The 13,500-nt window shown below is 38.9% G+C and overlaps 1 protein-coding gene across 2 annotated transcripts in view; it reads left to right on the plus strand.

The window, feature by feature from the left end:
• Nucleotides 1-13,500, plus strand: part of Gsk3b (glycogen synthase kinase 3 beta) — a 131,540-nt gene that overhangs the window by 25,509 nt on the left and 92,531 nt on the right. The gene's annotated exons all lie outside the window — the stretch shown is intronic.

Below are 13,500 nucleotides of genomic sequence, written 5' to 3' on the forward strand. Positions count from 1 at the left end.
AAAAATGATTACTGTTTGCCAGGAGTTTGGCCTAGTGGTTGAGTGCTTGCCTAGCATGCACAAAGACCTGTGTTCAATTCCTCGGTACCACATACATGGAAAAAGCCTTAAGTGGTGCTGTGGCTCAAGTGATAAAGTCCTAGCAGTGAGAAAGCCCAAGGACAGTGCTCAGGCCCTGAGTTCAAGCCCCTTGACTGGGGGGGGAAAAAAAAAACAAAAACCTATTTATAACCCTGTCTATAGTCAAACCCAGTGATTCATGGGTGCTTTGATTCTGACTTTTTATACAGTTCCCCCCCCCATCAATAGGAAGAGCTGATAGACAACAACAATAAGTAGCAATCTTGATCATTAAAGTTGAGCTGATTTTCCTAGAATGGCAAAGCAAAACAATTTCTGTAGACTGTTGAAATAATGTTGACTACCCATCAGTTGAGGAAACTACTGTACTATTTATGAAAGAGGCAGAGTTACTTTGGCTTAGTATTTTTTAACTTGGGGGTGAACTTTGACAATATTAAGAGGTTATTTTTGCTACTTTTGAGAACAGCAGTGACAATAGGAAGTTCCAATAACTTATGGAAGCTTGCCTTAACTTAAACTAAAAGAACTAATGAACAAAATATTCTAAAACTTTAGTTTCAGTTAACTATGCAAATAAGTATACTTGGTTGCTCTAGGGTTATATCATATTATTAAATCTTTTCTTTTCTTTCTTCTATGCATGCTGGTCCTGTGGTTTGAATTCAGGGGCTGAATGCTGTCCTTGAGATTTTTTTCCCCCCTCAATGCTAGGGCTGTACCATTTGAGCCATAGCTCCACGTTTGGCTATTTATTTATTGCCAGTCCTGGGGCTTGAACTTGGGGCCTGGGTACTCTTGAGCTTTCTCAAGGTTAGCACTCTACCATTTGAGCCACAGCACCACTTTCAGCTTTTCTAAGTATGGGGTACCAAGGAATCGAACCCAGGTCTTCGTGCGTGCTAGGTAAGCACTCTACCACTAGGCCAAACTCCTGGCCTTTTTTTGTTGTTGTTGTTTGATTAGAGATAAGAATCTCAAGGACTTTATTGCCCCAGCTGGCTTTGAACTGAGATCCTTAGATCTCAGCTTCCTGAGCAACTAGGATTATAGACAGGAGCCACTAACATGGGTTTTTTTCTGCCTTTTGTTGAAAACTCTTATTACAGTTATAAAACCTAAACCGCACTGACTAAATTTGATTTTGAATTGCTTTTTCAGTTTTATTTCTTAGTGCTCTGTTTTCTTGTGTGTTCACTTTCTTATTTTGAGTTGTTATTGTTATTATTATTATTTTTGTTTTGGATGTCATCATTCCCCTTCGCTTTGAAACCCTGAACCAAAGAGAAGCTTTTCTCCTTTGCATTGTTTTATCAGGTATTTTTTCATTGTAATGAAAAGTGATTAATAATGAAGTATTCTGACACTCTAGACAATTCCATCTTTCTTGTACAATTTTACTCACATGACTCCTTTAGTAGACTTCTAAAACCAAACAGTGTTAGACTCAGAGCTAGTGACTGAATTATTCCTTCACAAAGTGGCTGTTGACCAAATTGCCTTTGTGTTAGATTCTTCCTGATTTGACTGTCAAAACAAGAATTAGGTCTAAGACAGGTTTTATATCCTCTGATGATTTTGAGGGAAATGCTAAATCTACACTAGGGGCAAATATTAGTTTAGTTATTGAAAAAGTGACATTCTTTTTTTTTTTTGCTAGTGGTGGGGCTTGAACTCAGGGCCTGAGCACTGTCCTTGGACTTTTCTCAAGGCTAGCACTCTACCACTTGAGCCACAGCACCACTTCCAGCTTTTTGCTATGCATATGGTAGTGAGGAATTGAACCCGCGCCTTTGTGCATGCTAGGCAAGCACTCTACCACTAGGCCAAACTCCCGGCCCCGTAACATTCTTTTTGGACATTCATCAAAATCAGACTAGCTAAGCACACTGAAAATGGACTTTGTTATTGTTCACTAATTTCCTTCTTGTTATATTTGTCCTCCCCTTCTGTTTTAGGAATATGATCAACTTCTATTAATAATTTGTTATCAGTTAAGCATTATAAGTATGATTCTGCATATTGCATATGTAAGAAACAATTTAGATTGAATGTGCTTGGTTGTGTTTTTTGTGTACCAACACTTGCTCTAAGTACAATGCATAAATTAACTGACTTAAGTTGATTTGGGAAATAAGACCAATCCTATGAGATAAAGTCGTACAGTATTTTATAGATAAGGAACTTGAGGCACAGAAAAAAGGAAAAAAATAGGCCTGACTGACGGTTAATTAGTAAATTGTAGAGCCAGAATTTCCAAAAAACTGTCTGGCTTCAGAGTATATGCTCTTAGTAACTACACTGGCCTTTCTCTGGATGGGTCATGGAACAGTTTTGAGTGCAGAGAGCCCTTACCTTCTTTCTGGCGTTTGGGCCAGCAGGGAAATGAAGCAGCACTGAATAGTAAAGGTGAGTTGTTTTTTTTGTAATATATATTTTACCTATTACAGATTTATCATAAGTAGTAGATGATCTCTGTTCCCTCCCTCCCTCCCTTTCTCCCTCCCTGCCTTCCTTTTTCCTAATGGTACTGTGATTTGAATTCAGGGCCTTGTGCTTCCAGGCAGTCACTGTACTACTACTTGAGTCTTTTTTTTTTTCCCTTCCTGTCATTTGGATATTAGCCTGTTCACTGCCATCCACCCAAATACGCCTCCAAAGTAGCTAGGATTACCATTGTGTGCCACCATGCTTAACTCAGAGAACTCAGGTTAGCTTAGTTCTGTTTTTATCCCTTAATTGGAGTTGAGACAAAAGGGTTTTTTGTTTGTTTGTTTGTTTTTGGCCTAGGTTTATGCAAAGAAACTGTAGGAGTAACAGTACATTATAATTGGGAACTTAAGTATATATAATGAAACAAAATCATAGATGTGATTCTAGAACTTGTAATTTTATGTAGCAATGCAGCTTTAGAGTCCCTCCATTTGGATGTATATTAATAATTGTGATAACTAAGAGAAAATGATCATTGAAGCTAGGTGAGATAGATCTTCCAGTGTTAAATTTTTTTTCATATATTTTTTATTGTAATTTATAGAAGGGTTACATTCTATTCACCAGATAGAAGGTGCATTACATCACATACATTGATACCCTTTCTCATGTCTTCTTCCAGTGTTAAATTTAACAGAGTTAAAGAGAAAACTTGGAGCTTTATAGCAGATTGCATACAGCTTAAGTGTATAACTTGGTAACTTATCATTACCTACATAGATAAGTATGGGACATGCTCACCATTATTTATATGGCTTTATTCTCATCAGTAATAACCAAATCTTTTGTTTTACTTTATTTTGTTTAACATTGTATTGGTTTGTCTTAAGATAATTTCAGCTTTATTCACAAGTCTGTAATGTTGCTGTTAGACAAATTAGTTGCAATTATGTGGCCTGTGCCTTAGACTGTAGCAACCATGTGCTGTTTTAATAGCAGGTATTAAGGATGTATGATCAGTTTTAGTTAATTTTAGCCAGAAGGCTTTTGATAACTAGTATAATACACCATTTTTTAATTTTGGTGGATAGGGGGCTTGAACTGGGCCTGGGCGCTGTCTCTTAGCTCTTCAGCTCAAGGTTAATGCCCTACCCTTGAGCCAAGCCCCATTTCCTGTTTTCTGGAGGTTAATTGGAGATGAGTTGCTGGTCCTTTTGTACCTAGGCTGGCCTTGAACGTTGATCCTCAGATCTCAGCCTCCTGAGTAGCTAGGATTACAGCCATGAGCCACCACGCCTGGCCTGATACATCATTTTTGAGACAAGAGTGTAGAACTGTGCTAGTATGGGGCTTAGTTTGAATTGATCATTCCTCACCTGAATATTAGGAAATAAGAGAAGGTTGCCAGCATGCTCTCTGTTGGACTACCTACATGAGACTGATTTCTTACAGTTATTTCAGTTTCCTTTCCCTCCCTGCCTCCCTCCCTTCCTCCCTTCTCCTCTCTCTCCCCTCTCCTCTCTCCCCTCTCCTCTCTCCTCTTTCCTCTCTCCTCTTTCCTCCCTTTCCCCCCTCTCCCCTCCCCTCTTTTTCCCCTTTCCCCATTCTCCCCGCTCCCCTTTTTTTCTCTCTCCCCTCTCTGTCCTGGGGCCTGAACTCAGGGCCTGAGTACTGTCCCTGAGCTGCTTTGTGCTCAAGGCTAGTGCTCCACCACTGGAGCCATTTCTAGCTTTATTTGAGTAGTTTATTGGAGATAAGAGTTTCCTGGACGTTTCTGCCTGGGGTGGCTTTGAACCACCATCCTTACATCTCAGCCTCCTGTATAGCTAGGATTACAGGCATGAGCCACTCTTGCCCTGCTCTCAGATTCTTTTTTTTTTTTTTTCTTTTTTTTTTTTTCTGTGGGTCTTGGGGCTTGATCTTGGCCTGGGCTGGCCTGGGTATTGTCCCTGAGCTCTTCAGCTCTAGGCTACACCCTACCCTTAAGCCAAGCCCTACTTCCTGTGTTCTAGAGGTTAATTGGAAATAAGAGTCTCAGGTCCTTTTGTGCTGGGGTTTGCTATGAACCTAGATCCTCAGATCTCAGCCTCCTGAGTAGCTAGGATTACAGGCGTGAGCTACCATGCCCTGGCTTCAGATTCTTTTTGGTAATCTTTTTGAATACCCTGCTAAAAAGTTGAGAAAGACTAAATGTTCTTTCTTTTTCTTTCTTTCCTTTCTCTTTCTTTCCTTCCTTCCTTCTTCTTTCCTTCCTTCTTTCCTCCTCCTCCTCCTCCTCCTCCTCCTCCTCCTCCTCCTCCTCCTCCTCCTCCTCCTCCTTCTCCTCCTCCTCCTCCTCCCACACTCCCCACCCTAAATGTAGATTCTTATGAAGAGAAAATTTCCATAGTGTTGGTTTTGGCAGTGGTAGAGGATCACATCCAATGCCTCTAGGCAAGCATTCTTACAAGAAGCTGTATTCCCACCTAAAGCTTGTTTAAGTACAATCTTAGGTTCTTTTAGAGGGAAAGAGCTTCTGAGGTAAAAAATGGTCCTATAATTCTGGCTCATTCTTCTGTCAAGTTTAATACTCTCATTTTACGTTTGAGGAATGTTATGCTTTAGTGCATATTAAGAGTCAAACCAGACTTCTAATCCTGCTGGTTTGCTATCAAGTTAATAATAGAATCACCTAGGGGCATTACAAACATAGATCTACAAGGGAACCATTCCTAAAGTTTTCATTTTTGTTAGGTTTGAGGTGACCCTATGTGTACAAAGATTACAGAAATGAAGCTAAACAATATATCTTAGGTATTGTGTCCCCTTAAAATATTAATACTGAGTAAACTTTCCCATTGAAAAACTGTCTAAAGACTTAGAAGCATTTTATTATCCTTGTTTTTTTCTTTTTTTTTTCCCCATGTACCTTGTTTCTTTTTTATCATTTCCTTTTTCTCTTCATTTAAATTTAATAGGTTTTCTAAGGAAGAATTTTAAGTTTACAGATGTGAATAGAAAATAGATTATTTATATAATTTTCTTTCACTGAGATTAAGCAACTTGTTTATAACCATTATAGTAACCTCTTTGGAAGAATTACAGTTTTCTTAAGGCCAAAGGTTAGTTTTGCATCACAATTAAGAGTTTAGTAGGCCTTTGGAGGGGCTAGGTTTGAGGAATTGACTCAGATAGGAAAGATAGAGTAGTTCAGAGATAGCTGACAAATGGGAGAGGCTAGTGAGTCTTACAGAGTCTTAGGTAAACAAAGGGGTGATTGGTTTCCTTACAGTCCGTTAGACTGCAAGGTTCTATGGCCTTGGTGGTATAGTTTAGGAAGGTTTCTACTAGTTTGATGGAAAACAAGATTTTGGCTGGTAAGTATAGTTGTGATGTGATAAGGCTCTAAGCTGGCTTCTTTCTTTTGGTAAATAGTTATAATAACTTAATGATCATTTTACAGTTTAAATGAATAGTCAGATAGTAGTTGAGAAAAGTTGAACTGAATAAGATAGAATGTTTTAGGAACTCTCTTACATGTGCATCATGAGTCTAGCAAACTTATTTCCTTGTCATTTTTCTATATAGAAGAATCAATATTTAAGGAATAAACATTTACTGTGAATAAGATACTCCATCTTCTTGTAAGGTTGATAATATTAATTTTAGAACAAAGGATGAATCCTACAAGGAAGAGATTTGCAGATTTTTAGTTTATATAAATCAAAACATACTGGATTATTTTCAGATCCCATTGGAGAAATAAATTTAAGTTATAACAAGAATATATCTGAGTAAAAATAAAATCCCACATTTAGAACTTCAAGCAAATTTATTTGTTTAAAAAAAGTATATCTAATTGCAGAGAACTTGGAAATTACAAAGTTACAAAAAACAATTTAAAAATTTGCCTGCAGTCTCATTAACCAGACAAAACAATTTGCTTTCTGACCTGTTTGTATACTTGTTTTCAAAATTAAAATCACATGATAAATAGCTGTTTGAAGCCTCCTCTTTTATGTGATCTTGTCAATGTTTCTTATAATTTAGACAGTCCTTGAACATGTAATCTCATAGTTTAATATTCTATTCTGTTCAAATATTTTTCTTGCTGTTGAGCATCTAGATTGATATTGTAAATGGAGCTTCATTGCATATGTAAGTCAATTTTTATATCCTAGTTTCTCATTGTTTTCTTTTACCACATTCATAGAAAGGCACATGCTGGTCCAAAGAGTAGAGCTGGTTGTTGCTGCTCCTGCTTATACTTTATTACAAAAGCTCATATTTAAAAATCAATTTGTATATATTTATTTGGGGGTATGACAGGGTTTTCCTGAACCAACAGTGGTTGATCTCTATATGAGTTTGAGGATTCTTTTTCACTTTCAGAGTTTTACAATGACTTGTAGTGTCTGTGTTGAGAATTACTTCTTCTATATACTTCTTATCTGCCCTGGCAGAAAATTTTTTTTTTTTTCCGGTCGGTCATGGGACTTGAACTCTGGGCCTGGACGATGTCCTTGAGCTCTTCAGCTAAAGGCTGCCACCCTATCGATTGAGCCACAAGGCCACTTCTGGTTTTCTGATGTATAATTGGAGCTAAGAGTCTCACGGACTTTCATTTCATGCCCAAGCTGACTTTGAACCTTGATCCTCAGATCTCAGCCTCCTGAGTAGCTAGTGTGAGCCACCATGCCCCACCTGGCAGAAAACTTCTTATTGTCCTTAACAAATTTTTTCCTTTACATAGTAAATTTGTGTGTGTATGTGTGTTCCTTATTGGGGACTTGAATTCAGGGCCTGAGTGCTGCCCCTGAGCTGTTCTGCTCAAATCTAGCATTCTACCACTGGAGCCACAGTTCTACTTCCAGTTTTCTAATGGTTAATTAAAGATAAGAGTCTCATAGCTTTTCCTGCCCACGCTGGCTTTGAACTGTTGTCCTCAGATCTTCTGAGTAGCTAGGATTACAGGTGTGAGCCATTGGTGCTAGGCTATATAGTAAATTTTTTTTTTTTGGCCAGTTGTAGGGCTTGAACTCAGGGCCTGAGCACTGTCTTGGACTTTTCTCAAGGCTAGAGCTCTACCACTTGAGCCACAGCACCACTTCCAGCTTTTTTCTATGTATGTGGTACCGAGGAATTGAGCCCTGGTCTTAGTGCATGCTAAGCAAGCACTCTACCACTAGGCCAAACTTCCGGCCCCTAGTATTTTTTTTTTTTTGTATTTTTATTGTTTTTAAAACATGCTTTGCTTAATGTTGGGGAATAATTTTAAGAATTAAAAAATTTTACATTTTAGGACTGGAGGCTCCATGGCCCTGAAGTTGCTTAGTATGTGCAAAGCCCTGAGTTTGATCCTCAGTTCTGCATCCCCCCCCTAAAAAAAAAATTAAGCCTATTTTTTTTTTTTTTTTTGTGGGTCATGGGGCTTGAACTTGGTTGGGCACTGTCCCTCTGCTCCCTCTGCTCTTTAGCTCAAGGCTACTGCCCTACCTTTGAGCCAAGCCCCACTTCCTGTTTTCTAGAGGTTAATTGGAGATAAGAGTTTCAGATTTTTTTGCGTCTTAGCTGTCTTTGTACCTTGATCCTCAGATCTTAGCCTCCTGAGCAGCTAGGGTTACAGGCATGAACCACCGCTCCAGGTCTTTATGTTTAGCATGTTCTCCAGAATTAGTTTAATATTTTCATTAATTACCTCTGAATTCAGTATGATTTTTTTTCCCTCCCTGTTTTTTTGTGGGTCATGGAGCTTGGGTGTTGTCCCTGACCTCTTCAGCTCAAGGCTGCTCCCCTACCCTTGAGCCAAGCCCTACTTCTGGTTTTCAAGAATTTATTTGGAGATAAGAGTCTCCTTGTGCCAGGGACTGGCTTTGAACCTTGATCCTCAGATCTCAGCCTCCTGTGTAGCTAGGATTACAGGTGTGAGCCACTGCACCCATCATTTTTCTTTTTAAAAAACACTTTGTGTGTGTGTGTGTGTGTGTGTGTGTGTGTGTGTGTGTGTGTGTGTTTTGGTACTGGGGCTTAAAACTCAGGACCTAGGAACTGTCTTTTAGCTTTTTCCTCAGGGCTCACACGTTACTGCTTGAGATCATAGTTTGACTCCTGCCACTTTTCATTGTTCTGTTCTTTGCTGTTTCTAGTTCATTTATTAGGTTTAGTTTATTAGGATCTGTGATTGCTTTGTTGAGCTGACAAATTGAGAACAGTGGTTAACTCCAAAAAATATATTTTCAAAAGATCTGTCTTAGCTCTGCTTGCTATGATAAAATTCAGTGATTGGCTTAAACAGACTTTTTTTCCCCCTCCATTCTGGTGGCTGGAAATTCCAGTAGATTCAGTTTTTGGTGGAAGCTTTCTTCCTGACTTGAATATTGCCACCATTGTTTCCTCATATGGTGGACAGAGGAAGCATTGGTGTTTTCTTATTACAGAACAATGAACCTATCACAGAGGGCCTTTCTTATCTAAATTTTACCTGTTGAGGCCCTACATCTAAATACTGTCTTATTTAGCCTGTGATTTTTACCAGGAATTCCAACATTTAGCCAGTCACATTATTCATGTCAACTTTCTGCAACTTACAAATATTACTGTATTTGTAAAAAAGATTTTATAGGTTGTAGCCTAAGGGTGTTAGATTGAAATAAAGAGAGTTTCTTCATCAAGAAACTGGTCCTGAGGCTTGAATTCAGGGCCTGAGCACTGTCCTTGGGTTTTCTCAAGGCTAGTGCTCTACCACTTGAGCCACAGCACCACTTCCAGCTTTTTCTGTGTATGTGGTACTGAGGAATTGAACCCAGGGCATCATATATGCTAGGCAAGCACTCTACCACTCTACCACACTCCCAGCCCCTGTGTTCTTCAGACGAGATCAGGCATGTTCAGGATGGTATGGCCGTAGACTGCCCCTGTGCGTTTCTAAAGTTGTTTCATATCTGTTTCATTGCCAAAATTGAAGCACATTCCAATTTGGTGGAATTTTGTTTTTTTCACTCAGTCTCATATACTAACTTGGAAAATGGTAATACGTAAGTAGGAGACTTTTTAGGGTGGGGGTATATAACCTATATATAGTGGACTTTTTTTTTTCTGAATTTTCCCTTTTCTACCTGACCATGGCATTTTCATGACCTACTTTTTATCTTGTTAGAGAGTATATATACATGGTTCTCAATTTAATATAATTTTTTCTTTGTTATTAAGAGGCAAGAGTAGTATTAGTAGTATTAGATAAGTGTAGTATTAATTGATTTTACTTACTCAGCCTGGATGAGTTCTAAAAATGAAAACAGCATATGTGGTTTGTGTTTACTCATTGATTATTATTTTCATAATGTAGGCTGGTATGACATCTTAATTTTGTAAACAATCTGCTTAGTGCAGAAGCTCTTTACTTTCAATGGAAATATCTGTCTGGAGGTGGCAAAGGTTATCTGAAAAGTGCAAAGATAGCAATGTAGAGGTTTTCCAAGGTTGAAAGTTTCTTGTCTTTATGCTCTGCTATGTTTTGACAAGTAGTAGGTAAGCAGTGTGATAAGAGCTACTTTGTTAAGGGGTATCCTTTGACCCACTAACAAGAGAGCAGCCAAAGCTTAGATAGTAACATGGGAGGCAAATCTTATTATAGGCCCCTTATTATAGGAATGAGTTATTTAGTGGCCTTTATTTTAATAGAACCCAGTTAACTTCTTTTAAGCTTTGTAGAGTGAAATGCTAAGTGGTTTTGTTTTGTAAATTGACCCAGTTAACAGTACTCTTCCTCACTGGAGAGGTAGACTTGGACATGTCTTATTTTGCTCCCTGAAAGTCTATTTCTTTTGGGGAGAGGGAAATGGTGAGAGGATATGAATAAACCTTTTTTTTTTTTTTTTGGCCTGGTCCTGGAGCTTGAACTCAGGGCCTAAGTGCTGTCCCTGAGCTCTTGGCTTAAGGCTAGCCGCCTACCACTTTTAGCCATAGCTCCAGTTTTGGCTTTTGGGTAGTTAGAGTTAAAAATCGTATGGACTTTCCTGCTCAGGCTGGCTTCAAGCTATGATCCTGAGAGCTCAGCCTCCTGAATAATTAGGATTATAGGTGTGAGCCACTAGCCCCTGGCTGCAGCCAATTTTGTTTTCTTCTTTTCTTTTTTCTTTTTGCCTGCCCTGGTGCTTGAGTTCAGGGCCTGGGTACTGTCCTGGGGCTTTCTCGAGGCTAGCGCTCTACCTCTTGAAACACAGCACTACTTCCAGCTTTTTCTGTGTATGTGGTACTGAGAAATCGAATCCTGGGTGTCATGTATGCTAGGCAAGTACTCTACCACTAGGCTAGGCTCCCAAATCCTCAAGCCAGTTTTTTAAAGAAAGAGTGATGATGAAGCAAATATAAAAACTAATATTGATTTGATCCCACATTGATTTGATCCTAAATAATTAGAATCATTTGGGATGTTAATTTGTTTTTGTCCTAGGCATGTTCTTTATTTACTAACTATAAACATGGCATTATTAGTAATTGTAAACAATTATAAAATTAACCACTATGTGAAAATGGATTCTTTTATACAATTTAGAATAAATGTCACAACTCTTAATTGTTAACTAGTTTATTTTTCATGACTAGTTGAAAGTTGTAAAGCTATTAGGAGATATTCTATACCCATTATAGCAGTCTTAAATATACTTTGGACTATTTGAGAAGTATTTCTTATCTCTTGCCCTCATTATTCTGAAATAATTATGTTCTCAAAAGTTTATTTGTTTTTTGTTGGTCGTGGGACTTGAACTCTGGGCCTAGGCGTTGTCCCTGAGCTCTTCAGCTCAAGGCTGCCACCCTACCCCTTGAGCCGCAGCAGTTTTCTGGTGATTAATTGGAGATAAGAATCTCACAGATTTTAGTGCCTGGGCCTGGCTTTGAATTGCAATCCTCAGATCTCAGCCTCCTGAGAAGCTAAGATTACAGGCATGAGTCACCATGCCCGGCTGGAAAATTTTTTTTTCCATATAAAGTTTTATAAATAACATAAAGTAAATGTGAACAGGTTCCTAAGCTATCCTATAGAGGCTTAATAACTAAGCCCCAGTTATTGTAAATACTGATGTTTATAATACCAAATATTGGAAAGTAATATTTTTACAGAAACAGCAGTTAACAATTTAAAAAGCAAAAGAATTAGTTTTGAAAGAATCTTCCTAAATATCTGAAAAATCTTCCTGGTTTTCCTGGTACCTAATTGAGAAAGGGTTTAATCCAAGGAAGATAAAAAGAGTAGATAGAGACTTGTGGGAGGGTGGTAGGCTTTTTTTTTTTTTTTTTTTTTGCCAGTCCTGGGCTTGAGTTCAGGGCCTGAGCACTGTCCTTGGACTTTCTTAAGGCTAGAGCTCTACCACTTGAGCCTCAGCACCACTTCTGGCTTTTTTCTATGTATGTGGTATCGAGGAATCGAGCCTGGTTCTTTGTGCATACTAGGTAAACACTCTATCACTAGGCCAAACTCCTGACTCAGGGCGAAGTTATTTTTGTAGATTTTTTTTGGAATATAAATAGCTCAGTCCACTATCATTTTTGTAGAGATTTGAAAATATATGAGCCCTGAAACTTAACCTGGATTTAGTTGTTACTAGACAATCTTAAACTGCTTGAGCTTCAACACCCTCCTCTCTGATTTCATATTGGTTCTAACTTCCTCATAGGGGGGTTATTACTCGAATAAAATAATATAGTTTAGGTAACTTGTATATTATGAAATACCACAGATATATTGTTTGTGCGATAATGTATGGCGATCATGATTGGTCTGGCTTTTTTTTTTTTTTTTTTTTTGTGCCAGTCCTGGGCTTGAGCTCAGGGCCTGAGCCCTGTCCTTGGACTTTCTCAAGGCTAGAGCTCTACCACTTGAGCCTCAGCACCACTTCTGGCTTTTTTTCTTTGTATGTGGTACCGAGGAATGGAACCTGGGTCTTCCTGCATGCTGGGCAAACACTCTACCACTAGACCAAACTCCAGGGCCCGATTGGTCTGGCTTTTAACCACAATCAGATCTCAGCCTCCTGAGTAACTAGAATTATAGGTGTGAGCTATCAGCCCAGGGCTGAAAGCATTTTTTCCCCCACTTGCTGTCTTGAGAATTCTGGCTGTTCAAGATGGATGTTCTCTGAGTGACCACTTACAGGATCAGCAACTCATTGCATTTCATAAAGTTAATTATGTCGTCGTCGACGTCTTCTTCTTCTTCTTCTTCTTCTTCTTCTTCTTCTTCTTCTTCTTCCTCTTCCTCCTCCTCCTCCTCCTCCTCCTCTTCCTCCTCCTCCTCCTCCTCTTCCTCCTCCTCCTCCTCTTCCTCCTCCTCTTCCTCCTCCTCCTCCTCTTCCTCCTCCTCCTCTTCCTCCTTCTCCTTCTCCTCCTCCTCCTCTTCCTCTTCCTCTTCCTCCTCCTCCTTCTTTCTTCTTTCTTCTTCCTTCTTTCTTCTTCTTCTATTGTGGGGCTTGAACTCTGGGCCTTGGCATTGCCCCTGAATTCTTCAGCTCAAGGCTAGCACTCTACCACTGAACCACAGCACCACTTCCAGTTTTCTGGTGACTAACTGGAAATAAGAATCTCAGGATTTTATGCCCGGGCTACCTTTGAACCATGATCCACAGACTCAGCCCCCTGAGTAGCTAGGATTACAGGCATGAGCCTGGCTTAATTATGATTTCTTAAATATAAGGTACTCTTTTTAAAACAATTTTTAAACTTACCAGTTAATCATTTCCCACATGTGTAGTAAACTGTTTCTTTGATAATGGAGAACCAATGTTTTAAGAAAGAAAAAAAGCCCCAAACTTAAATATATTGCCTGTCCTCTCTTTCCCTCTGAATTGGAAGGTTCATTAATTAAGCCAGATAAGTACATTTAAAGACTGGCTTATTTCCTAAAAGACAGAGTTCTTTATGCACATATTGCAAGATTTTAACAGAAAATAGGCCTGTTTCTAAAGTGCATCTCGAAATTATTTCAAGTAAGCGAACATAGACCAAGTGAAA

This window comes from Megascapheus bottae, chromosome 1 (assembly GCF_031878675.1).
Source record: "Megascapheus bottae isolate mThoBot1 chromosome 1, mThoBot2.hap1, whole genome shotgun sequence".
In the NCBI taxonomy this organism is placed as follows: Eukaryota; Metazoa; Chordata; class Mammalia; order Rodentia; family Geomyidae; genus Megascapheus; species Megascapheus bottae.